Raw genomic sequence first — 10,502 nt, 5'->3', positions numbered from 1 at the left:
GATTAAGTTATTATCTTTCCCAACTGTGTAACTTAGTGTGTGTTCAATCTGTAACTGTGTAGGGTTGGCGACTGGGGATGCGCTCTAGCTTTACTGTAGCCCAGAACTCTGTGAGTAACAACTGTGTAAAGATATGTTCAAAATGATTATCTTCTGAACAATTGAACTGTACTGCTTTCTGAACTGAGACTGTTAATTGAATGAATGTATGTCCTATATTCTGAACTGTATTGTGGCATCCTTAGCAACTACTGTTTACTGTTACTGTTACAGAGATCTCTATCGGCTCCCTTGTTGGAACCACTACTGTTTACTAATCGATGGCCATCATTTACTGTTCGGTCTTTTAAGACCTACTGTTTACTGTACTGTTATGCTAATGACTGAATGACTGATATACTTAATTAACGAACTGTTTTCATTACTGTAAAGACATTCATTCTTAACCTCTTTATGCATTACGTTATTCATTGGGCTTTAGCTCACTGCTCATATATTTATGTAGGTGTACAGGCACCAGACCGTGGTTAGAAGCGTCGGGGTAAGCTCCAGTTTTGTCAAACCAACCACTGTGTCTCACTGCGAGGTTCCGAGCCTATCAACCTATGGCTTAGGGGTGCTTTAATTTCCCCCGTTTGTCCCTGTAACTGTTTTGTAAATTGTATGGACTGTTACTGTACTGTTTGATAGGGATTAGGTCCGTGAACTGAATGATTGTTAATACGTATATGCTGTTCTGTACTGTTCATGTATATGTGTATGAAAAGTCTTTTTGGCATACAGACTGTCACAGCTCATTGGACATTGTTTATTTACTGTTTTGGCTTCCGACATGCCCCTGTACTCTGTTTTACTGTATTACTGTTAAGCAGGCCTTCGGTAATCTTGGATTACTGGCCGGTTACGGTGCTAAACCCATAGGGGAGGGTTTGGGTCGTGACAATTAGCAGTTACACCAACAAATCTGAATGGAACAGCAATGATTTTCACACTTTTGTGTTTGCTTCTGCCGTGTGCCAGTTGTACCAAAAATTCTAAATAAGATGGCAGTATTTGACTAGAAGCTGTGTCTTTTCTATGCCTTGAATTCATTGCATTGACCTAAGTTTTTCAAAATTTTTTGAACACTGTGGTGAAAACGAAGAGGAAGGAATTCCTCGGGTTTTGCAAAATTTGATCAATTGAGAGAAAGAGAGGCATGCTAAGCCCTTAATGATCAAGATCATGCTTGTTAATGTGAGTACTGAGAAGGATCCAGATTGGTCCCACATTGTCTTCAGCGCGAGCGATTTGTCGCTTTCTTAAAAGATTTCAAAAAAAAAATGTTTTGCGCGATCTTGTGAAGACCTGTGTGGAATCGCTCTTGAGATTGTGCAGCCTAGGATTGCTCTCAGCCTCAAGACTCGACCCCTTATTGTTAAACCTTGGACTTAAATTCAGAATGTTCAATGGTCAACTACAACGTGAGGCCTGTGTAGCCAGATTCAAAGCAGCCCTCGAACAAGAGGCAAGAAAGTCAGATAAAGAAGACCAGATGTCATCAAAAGAAGCTTGCAAAGCTAGATTAGAAGCACCCCTAGAACTAGGGGCAAAGAATTTCAAATGTGCTCGAAGAACCGAAGATGGATTATTCCACAAATCAAAGAAGGTCAGCAAGAATGCCAAATCCTAGAGGGAGGAAAGAAGAAAGTATTGCTGAAGAAAAACTGAGTTCCGATCCACAAAACTAGGGGCAAATTTAGCCCCCCATTACATGGACTCCTGCATCGTCAGTGAACAGCAGCCATTCTCCTGGATACGAATGCCTTCAAAACCCTAAAACCGTTTGGCATGGACTTGTTACACTTTTACCCTTTGAGAGGCTCGCTGGGCCGAAAACCCGGAAGGGCGACCCAGGCAAAACTTAGAGCAAGAGAAAAATACAGAAAGAAAAAAAAAAAGAAAAAATAATAAATAAAGAAAAAAGAAAATAAAGAAAATAAAAAGAAAAGATGAAAAAGAAAAGAAAATACAAAAGAATTAAAAAGAAAAGAAGAATAAAACTCGCAAGGTCGAAAACCCGCAATGGGCACCTTGGCAAAAGTTAGAGCCTAAAAAGTGAAGGTTAATACCCGAGTGTACCTTAACCGGAACTACGTAAGGCTTGATTCCCATGTTTGGGATACGTAGGCAACTTCATTCTGAGGTCCAACCACAAACACTTCCAAATCAAGTGTGTCCATGTATTGGTTTTGGTGGTAGGGGTGAGCAGCGGATATACTGATCCGCCAAAACCGACCGAACCGAACCAATCCGCTGCATTTTGGACGGATGCGTGATGACGAGCGGACGGTTGCGGATTGATTTTCTCCAATCCGCCAATTTGGCGGACGGATGGCGGATTTAAGGTACCTTTGGCCGCAACCGAACCGCCAAACCGCGAGCACCTTTAGTAATTTATAAAACTTTGTGTTTTCAATTTGTTTAAATATTTTTTTTTGTGTTTTCAATTGAAAAAGAGTTCAAATATTCTGTTGAAAAAAAGTTCCCAACTTGAATATATTTTTTGAATTGAAAAAAATAAACGTATTATTTATCTATATTTTTTGGTTTTTAAATCTAACTCTAAAAGTAGTAAATAGAAAATATGATATATGTTGGTTGGTTTTTATTTTCAAAAACATATATAAATGTAACAATACAGAGACATATAATCTTTACTATTGCTCTATTCATGATTTTGGTGGTTTGAATTGTTTTTATATTTTAGGAACCACAGATTGTAATATTTTATGTAGATGAAGTATGCTGTGATTGTAATATGTGAATGAGGCATGCAGTGATTGTGATATTCTAAAGTTTCAAACTTTCTTTCGTTGGATGAGGCATGCTGTAATTGTAATACTTTTTTAAGTCATTGACTGTAATATTTTCTCTTTTTTTTTTTTTTTTTTTGAGGAAGTGCACAAGTTGAACTATGTTAAAAATTTATAAAATTCCAAACCGCCAAACCGATTCGCATCCATCCGCCAAACCGCCAATCCGCTCAATCCACATCCGCCGGATTGGCGGACGGATGCGGATTGATTTTTTCCAATCCGCCAATCTGGCGGACGGATGGCGGATTGAAGGTTTCGTGGCCGCAACCGACCCGCGCCCACCCCTAGTCCTCGCCTTCTCTGTATTCGGTTATGACCGTCACTATGAGAACTGGTTACAGTGCGCTGTGGTGCCATTCAAACAAGGGACAACTTTCCGTTGCCATGCGATGCCATTTAGGCAAGGGGCAATTATCCTTCAAATCTAAGGTTGTACATCTCGAGAGTAAGTTCCGTGCTCGTTGAGCAGTGGCTGTTTGCAAAAACAATTTTTGAGAATTTTTACTGAGGTTGACTGATCTCTCAAAAATTATTCCATCTTTTCCAAAACTGGACCATTTCTTGGACCCAAAAAGGGAAAATTTTCAGTGCTCATAACCTAACTTGCATGATTTTCAAATCAAAAATCGAACAAGTATGTTAATCTAACTCTCATATTGGTCAAAATTGTTTTAGTAGAAAGCAAAAACAAAAAAAATGGTCAAAATGATGAACTAGGGGCACAGTTGAGTCAGGTTTTCTGTCTTTTTCCCCGTTATCAATGCACTTGCCGGAAAGGGCACCGTATTCGCCAGAAAAGGGCACCACTGAAGGTAACCGCAAAAGGGCAGAAAGCTCTCACATCCTCCAAGCAACGAGGTATCAAGCCAAGTGCGAAGCACGAGCTGAAAGTGGGGCAGGATGTTCCACTCCCTCATCTGGACATATCTGATCACGTCCGAGCTCCCCAGCAGAGCATCGTCAACCAATGTCAACTGCAGATTCGCTACATACCTGATTGTAGCACAACCCCACTGTGAGAAAGTTCACTGTTGTGAGCAGAAGAAAGAAAATCTAGCAGAATGCTAGGGGCATGAGCTCGCAACTTCCTGTTCATCCATCAACCACCCAGGGGAGGGATGAAAAATGAGAGATTGAAGAATAGAGAGATGTGCGCTGAGAGAAAAAGTGAGAAAAATGGGGCTTTTTTTTCAGAAAAACAGAGCCTGAGGGCCGAGTGATGTGAAAATCACAAATGAGAAAAAGGGTGGGAAATAATACCCGAAAAAAACTGGCTCCTCGCGTACTGAGAGGTCTCTCGTCTTTGTAACGCGTCTGTGTGTCGTGTCTTTTGTTTTTTTTGTCTCGATTCTTGCTTTGATTCGTCCCGAGCATGACTCGATGTGTTTTGGTTGTTTACCTTTTGTTTTCCGTTGTTGAGTCGTAGTGCGCTGTGTTCAGTCGTAAGCTCAATACCCGATCGAGAACTCATTTCTCAATTTCAATCAAATCGTTTTGTGCTCGGAGTGCTGTGTCATTCTCCACATTTGTGCAAAACAAGAATTTGTTCTTTCTTAAAACCACAGGGTTCAACCCAGGTCATGCAAGAATAGTAAAACAAGGACCTATTTGAAGCTATATTGGTTCCAGACTACAAAGCAAAAGAAAAGAGGGAAAACCGAAGCATCTGAGTGTGTTTCACCTTCAGCAAATTCCGTGATTGTACTCCGGATGTACCTCTTCAGGCCTTGTCAGTGCTCCGAAGAATGAGTGTGCCTCTACTCCAAGCTTAAGCCTACTTCAAGTCAGAATAGAAATTATAGCAGTAGCAGATGTTATCTCTCGACAATACAAACAGGGTGTACCCTTTTCAAGCGAAGTGTCTTACAAACCCCTCCGAGAGGTAAATCGGAGGTCACGCTTGGATTTGGTCTCGTTAAGGCTTGTATTTCCTTATTCGGCATTTTGTTTCAAACGCGCTTTTGAAATTGCACATTCGTCGCATCGTTATGCACACTATTTCTCACATTGTTATGCACACCATTCGTTGCATTGTTATGCATATCTATCTTGCATTGTTACGCACCATTACACCTACATTGTTATGCACATTATATTTGCATTGTCATGCACCTCTTCACTTGCGTAGTCACGCACAGTCCACTTGCATTGTTATGCACGCCCTTTTCCGCCTTTCTGAAACACCGGGATACGTCCCTATGTTTCTATACCTTTCTGAAACACCGGGATACGTCCCCATGTTTCTCTCTCTTTCCTAAACCCCGGGATACGTCCCTAACCACTGGGATACGTCCCTAAACATCAGGATACGTCCTTAACCGCTGGGATACGTCTCTATGTTTCTCCTTCGTTTCGAAACACCGGGATACGCCTATATGTTTCTCTCCCTTTGGTTAAGAGCATTTGGAATACGTTCCAATGCTTATACCTTTCCGAAACACCGGGATACGTCCCTATGTTTCTCCTTCTTTGGTTAAGAGCATTCGGAATACGTTCCAATACTTGAACCATTCTGAAACACTGGGATATGTCCCTATGTTTCTCCCCCTTTGGCTAAGAGCATTTGGAAGACGTTTCAATACTTATACCTTTCCGAAACACTGGGATACGTCCCTATGTTTCTCCCTCTTTGATTAAGAGCATTCAGAATGCGTTTCAATGCTTGAACCATTATGAAACACCGGGATACGTCCCTATGTTTCTCTACCTCTCTGAAACACCGGGATATGTCCCTATGCTTCTCCCTTTTGGTTAAGAGCATTTGGAATACGTTCCAATGCTTATACGTTTTCGAAACACCGAGATACATCTCTACGTTTCTCTCTCTCCAAAACACCGGGATACATCCCTATCTTTCTATCTTTCCGAAATACCGGGATACGTCTCTATGTTTCTCATTCCTTTCCGAAATACTGGGATACGTCCCTATGTTTCTCCTTCGTTTCGAAACACCGGGATACGTCCCTATGTTTCTTCTCCCTTCTTTCTGAAACACCAGGATACGTCCCTATGTTTCTCCCTCTTTGGTTAAGAGCATTTGGAATACGTTCCAGTGCTTGAACCACTCTGAAACACTGGGATACGTCCCTATGTTTCTCTTTCGTTTCGAAACACCGGGATATGTCCGTATGTTTCTCCCTCTTTGGTTAAGAGCATTTGGAATACATTCCAATGCTTATACATTTCCGAAACACCGGGATACGTCCCTATGTTTCTTGAATGATCATAAGTTATGCTCGGCTTCTTACATTCTCAGTTGCATTTTGCCCCAGCCTTCGGGCGCATACCTTTATTTATAGCTTGTATGCTTTTGTCTGAGTCTTCGGCCTTGTCAAAAATGGGTTGTCTCTGGGCTTTGACACTCACTCCCGTCATTGTTTTGACTTTCGAGTTCTATCAAAGAGGGGCAACTGTAGACACCCCATTTTTGACCATCCTCAAGACTTGGGCGTCACTGTTTGAACACTCGGTGATCATCCTTGTTTGTGTTCGTCTTGAGTTCCAGGAGGTCTCGGCTACGCGCCTTGCCTCAGGACGTCTCGACTCGACTGTTTTGTGTTTGGTTTTGCACCAAACACTTGTGTTTTTGCTTTGGAGGGCAGGGAATGGCTTATTGGCCATCCCCACACTCCACCGGCCGTGGCTTGAGGCCACCGGCTGTGTTTTGTTTCCACTGGCCAAATGTTTGGCCGGCTGGCACTATAGATGGTTGACCGGCCATCTATTTTGGCCAAATTGCATTTTTGGCTGGCTGACCACTGTTCATCTGCTTTTGCAGATATTTTCATGCCAGCTGTGATAGCTGGCATACACTCTGCTCCCCTCCATACACGTGTATGGAGGGATTTCCCTCTTATCTAGCTTGCTTTGGAAGCTTTACAAGATTGGATTGTCTATAAGAGGGAACCTCTCCTCCCTCCTCTAGGTTAAAAAAGATTTCCAGAGAGACCTCTGATATTAGGGTTAGGGTTTGTATCCATTCTATCTCTATATCTCTCTCTTTCTTTGCCTTGTGTGTGTTTTAGTCTTACTATTGCACACAAACACCTAGTCTTACACCTTTTCTGGGTTGCTAAGGGGCCAGAGGTCTGTTCTTGGTGTTCTTGGGTGGTTTTGAGCTCAAAGAAGCAGCTGGTCCACCATTTGTGAAGAGGGTCTTCAAGGGTAACATTCTTGCTTTTTTTACCCCATTTTTGCATAGCTTTTTCGACTACCTTGCAACTGTTTTTAGACTCAGTGTGTAACATATAAAAGTTTTTTTTTTGCCTACTCTAAATAGTTGGTTAAGAGTGTTTTGAGCTTTGAGGCTGCTTGACCCCTCTTAAGCCTTGTTAGGCTCCATTTTTGTGCATTTTTGGTGAGCTCCGGGACCATCGTGTTTGGGCCTCCTCACCACTGAAATCTTGAGGGATTTCAATGGTGAGGATGGTGCCTTGAGGTCCTAAGAAGGAGAGGGCCACCCCCTCTCCTTGTTGTCCTTAAAAAGGGTCATTTTCGCCTCTTGAGGGAGCATCTAGTTTAGGTTCATGTTAATCATGCCTTAACTGATTTTTGTGCTTATATTGCCATGATATAGCATTGTGTTAAGTTGGTTTAGACACACCTTGCATGCTTTGCATACATGTCTTGTAATGCCATGTTTTAGCCTTAATATGCTTTAGGTTTTTGACCCTTGTTCTAGCATGTTTTTGGCCAAGCTTTGTGAAGCTTTTGTGCTTGTTTCAGTATGCTAAAGTTTTTTTTTTGGTTGTTTTGGTCGACCATGACATGCATTGCATAGCCTCTTTGCATTCTTAGCTTGTGAGCCTTAAGTGCATGAACCATGAGCATGTATTACTTGCATTATTTCAGTGGTTTGGAACCACTTACCATTCCATTTCAGTCCACTTAGCATGCTTGTATGCTTGCATTTGATGCCCCTCTAATGTGTTAAAAGGTTGTTGTCTTACGCCCTTTGTTTAGGCCCTTGTGCATGCTTGCATGTTTAGGTCACTTAGATGCCATCTAGGTGTAGCCTTAGCCTTGCTTAGGCCTGCCTTGGACCTGTTTTAAGTCCTCTTAGCCTTGTGAGGCTTGGTTGACTTAGCCATGGTTTAAGCTTCTTTAGGCTTGCCTTGAATCTTGGACCATTGTTGCATGTTTAGCTTGTCTTGTTTACTTGGTTTAGTACCTTTACAACATGATTTTCAGAGCTTTATATGCATGCCATCTGTCCATGTTTGCATCCTCTTAAGTGTGCTTGAGAGTTGTCTCTATATGCCTAAGTGTTGATCCTTGCGTTCATGCATGTTTGTATGTCATTTTGACTTCATTTTTGAGCATGTTGGCCACTGTTTTGGGCTTAGTATAAAGCTGCCTAACTAGTGTAAGTCCCTCCTTTGCATGGCCGTTGTATGCTCACCTTGTATGTTGTTGCATATTTGTGTGTTGTTGCATGATTGAAGTTGTATGATTGAATGAAGTCACATGCTTGCTTGCATGCTTGAACACCCACATTGTATCTTGCATACTTGTTGGTTGCATTGCTTCATGCCTTGCATGATTCTTGTATGCCTTGTATGCTTCTTTGCATTTCCATGATTGCATGCTAGCTTACATGCCTAGGTTGCATCACATTGGCACGCATGCTTAACCTCTTGAATTGATTGTGATGGAGGTTAAGCCCCATTGTTTGTTTATGTGCATTTCACTCCACATTGAAAATGCACAACTTGGTTCCTTGGGCCATCACGCATTGAAATGCGCGATTGGTGGTCCGAGAATCGAGAACCATGTCCCTTTGAGTCATAAACATGATAAGGGATGTGGTGGTGCACACATCTGCTTGAAATGCATTGCCATGCCAAGTTTTACCCTCTGCTGTTGTCAAAAACAGATTCTACAGGAAGCTTTGGCCGGCCGGCCATCTTTAGTGCCGGCCGGCCATCCATCAATGGCCGATAGCTTGAACAAGTGGCCGGTGATCATTCCCTTTGGCCGGTGACCAATTCCATTAGCCGGTGGTGTTCCACAGCACTCAGAGAAGCAACCCTGGGACTTGTACAGTTTTCAGAGGAGGATAACAGTCAAAGCAGAGGCAACTTGTGCATGACAGTGGCTTTTCGAGCGGAGCCAAACACGCATTGCATTGGGCCCTCTTTCCGAGGCTGTTTACTGTTTTATTAGATTAATTAATTTGGTAACTAGTTTAATTAGTCTGTAATATTTAATTAGCTTGTAGGTTAGTTAATTGTATTATTCTTTCGGTCCCTCCGAACAAGGGCAAATTTGTAATAAGTGTGGGTGCGTGTGTGCATGTCTTCCAACCCCTACTTCTTTCTCTCTTTTACTTACCTGCTTTTGATGGTTAGTATTAGGGCATGTTTAATTTAGCATACCTTATGCTATGCATGCGTGCATCATTCATCAGTATTGCATGCACCGGGCTCGGCGCATCATACTAACAGCATAATATTTCAAATCTAACTTGAATACGTGCATCAAATGGTTGCATTTCACATGCCATTCTAGGATTAGCCGAGCCTATCCTAATTGCATTCTGTATGCGTTGCATTAGGCACTTAACATGGACTAGGATCATGCATGATTACTGACTAGTTCATTGTTTTGGCACGGAGTACAATGTAAGTATTTATGCTTTAGCATTTCGCATGAGTGTGAATGTTAACATGACAGCATACTTACCATGTGGCTAGATGCTTAGTTGATATAACTGCTTGAATGCCTGTGGGTGAAGGTTGGATTGTTTAAGTTGGAACAACTCGTTAAAATCCATATTTTAGCCTACTCGCGAGTAGCAAACCTCAAACCATTTCCAAAACGAATGGATATGCAATGCTTTGTTCCAAATTAGGCGATCTACTCTATACTTGTTTTGCTGTGTGGATCATATAGTAATTCTAGGCCAATTAAATGGAATAAGAACACATGTGTTTTAAAAAACGAGATATCACAGTTAGCAGAGGTCGATCTTCGGATCGGGCGAGAGGGGGTGCTCATAGCTGACCTTCCCCAATCGTACCCAAGTTCCCGAGCCGAGGCAACTTTGGTGATGACGGACACGTGGCCTTAGGCAACGAGTCAGGGTTTCCTAAATTTCTCTAAAATAAAATATTTAGGTGGCAACTCTATATCTGGCAAAGCAGTCCATGTTTGGCACTTCTTTTCTAAAATCTGTTTTTCTCAAAATGATTTGCCGGATTTGGACTCTTTGGTTCAGATTAAGAACCGTGATGATTTAAGAGTCCGAACTGTAGTGAGCCCAATACAAACAGAACGGGACTCATCCTCCCGGGGCGTTCGGGGACGTCTACACCATGGAGCAATTCTTTGCCTGCAACTGATCTCCTCTGATCTCCTATATCCCATGTTCTATTGGGAACCGCAATAGTTGATGCAATGTTGAGGGAACAGCCCCCATCGTATGCAACCACGGCCTTTCCAAGATGATATTGTAAGGGGAGGGTGTGTCGATTACGATGAACTCTGTCTTTATCTTCTTGGTGCCAGCCTGCACCCCCAAGCTCGTCGTTCCCAATGGCCATGTCGGCGTTCCATTGAACCCAACCATTGGGTTATTGGAATGCTCTATATCGTCTGGTTGAAGGCCGAGCTCCTTGTAACATCTGACGTACATAATGTCAC

This window comes from Camellia sinensis, chromosome 14, assembly GCF_055761805.1.
Source record: "Camellia sinensis isolate YWXY chromosome 14, ASM5576180v1, whole genome shotgun sequence".
Lineage (NCBI taxonomy): Eukaryota > Viridiplantae > Streptophyta > Magnoliopsida > Ericales > Theaceae > Camellia > Camellia sinensis.
This window is presented reverse-complemented; position numbering follows the sequence as displayed.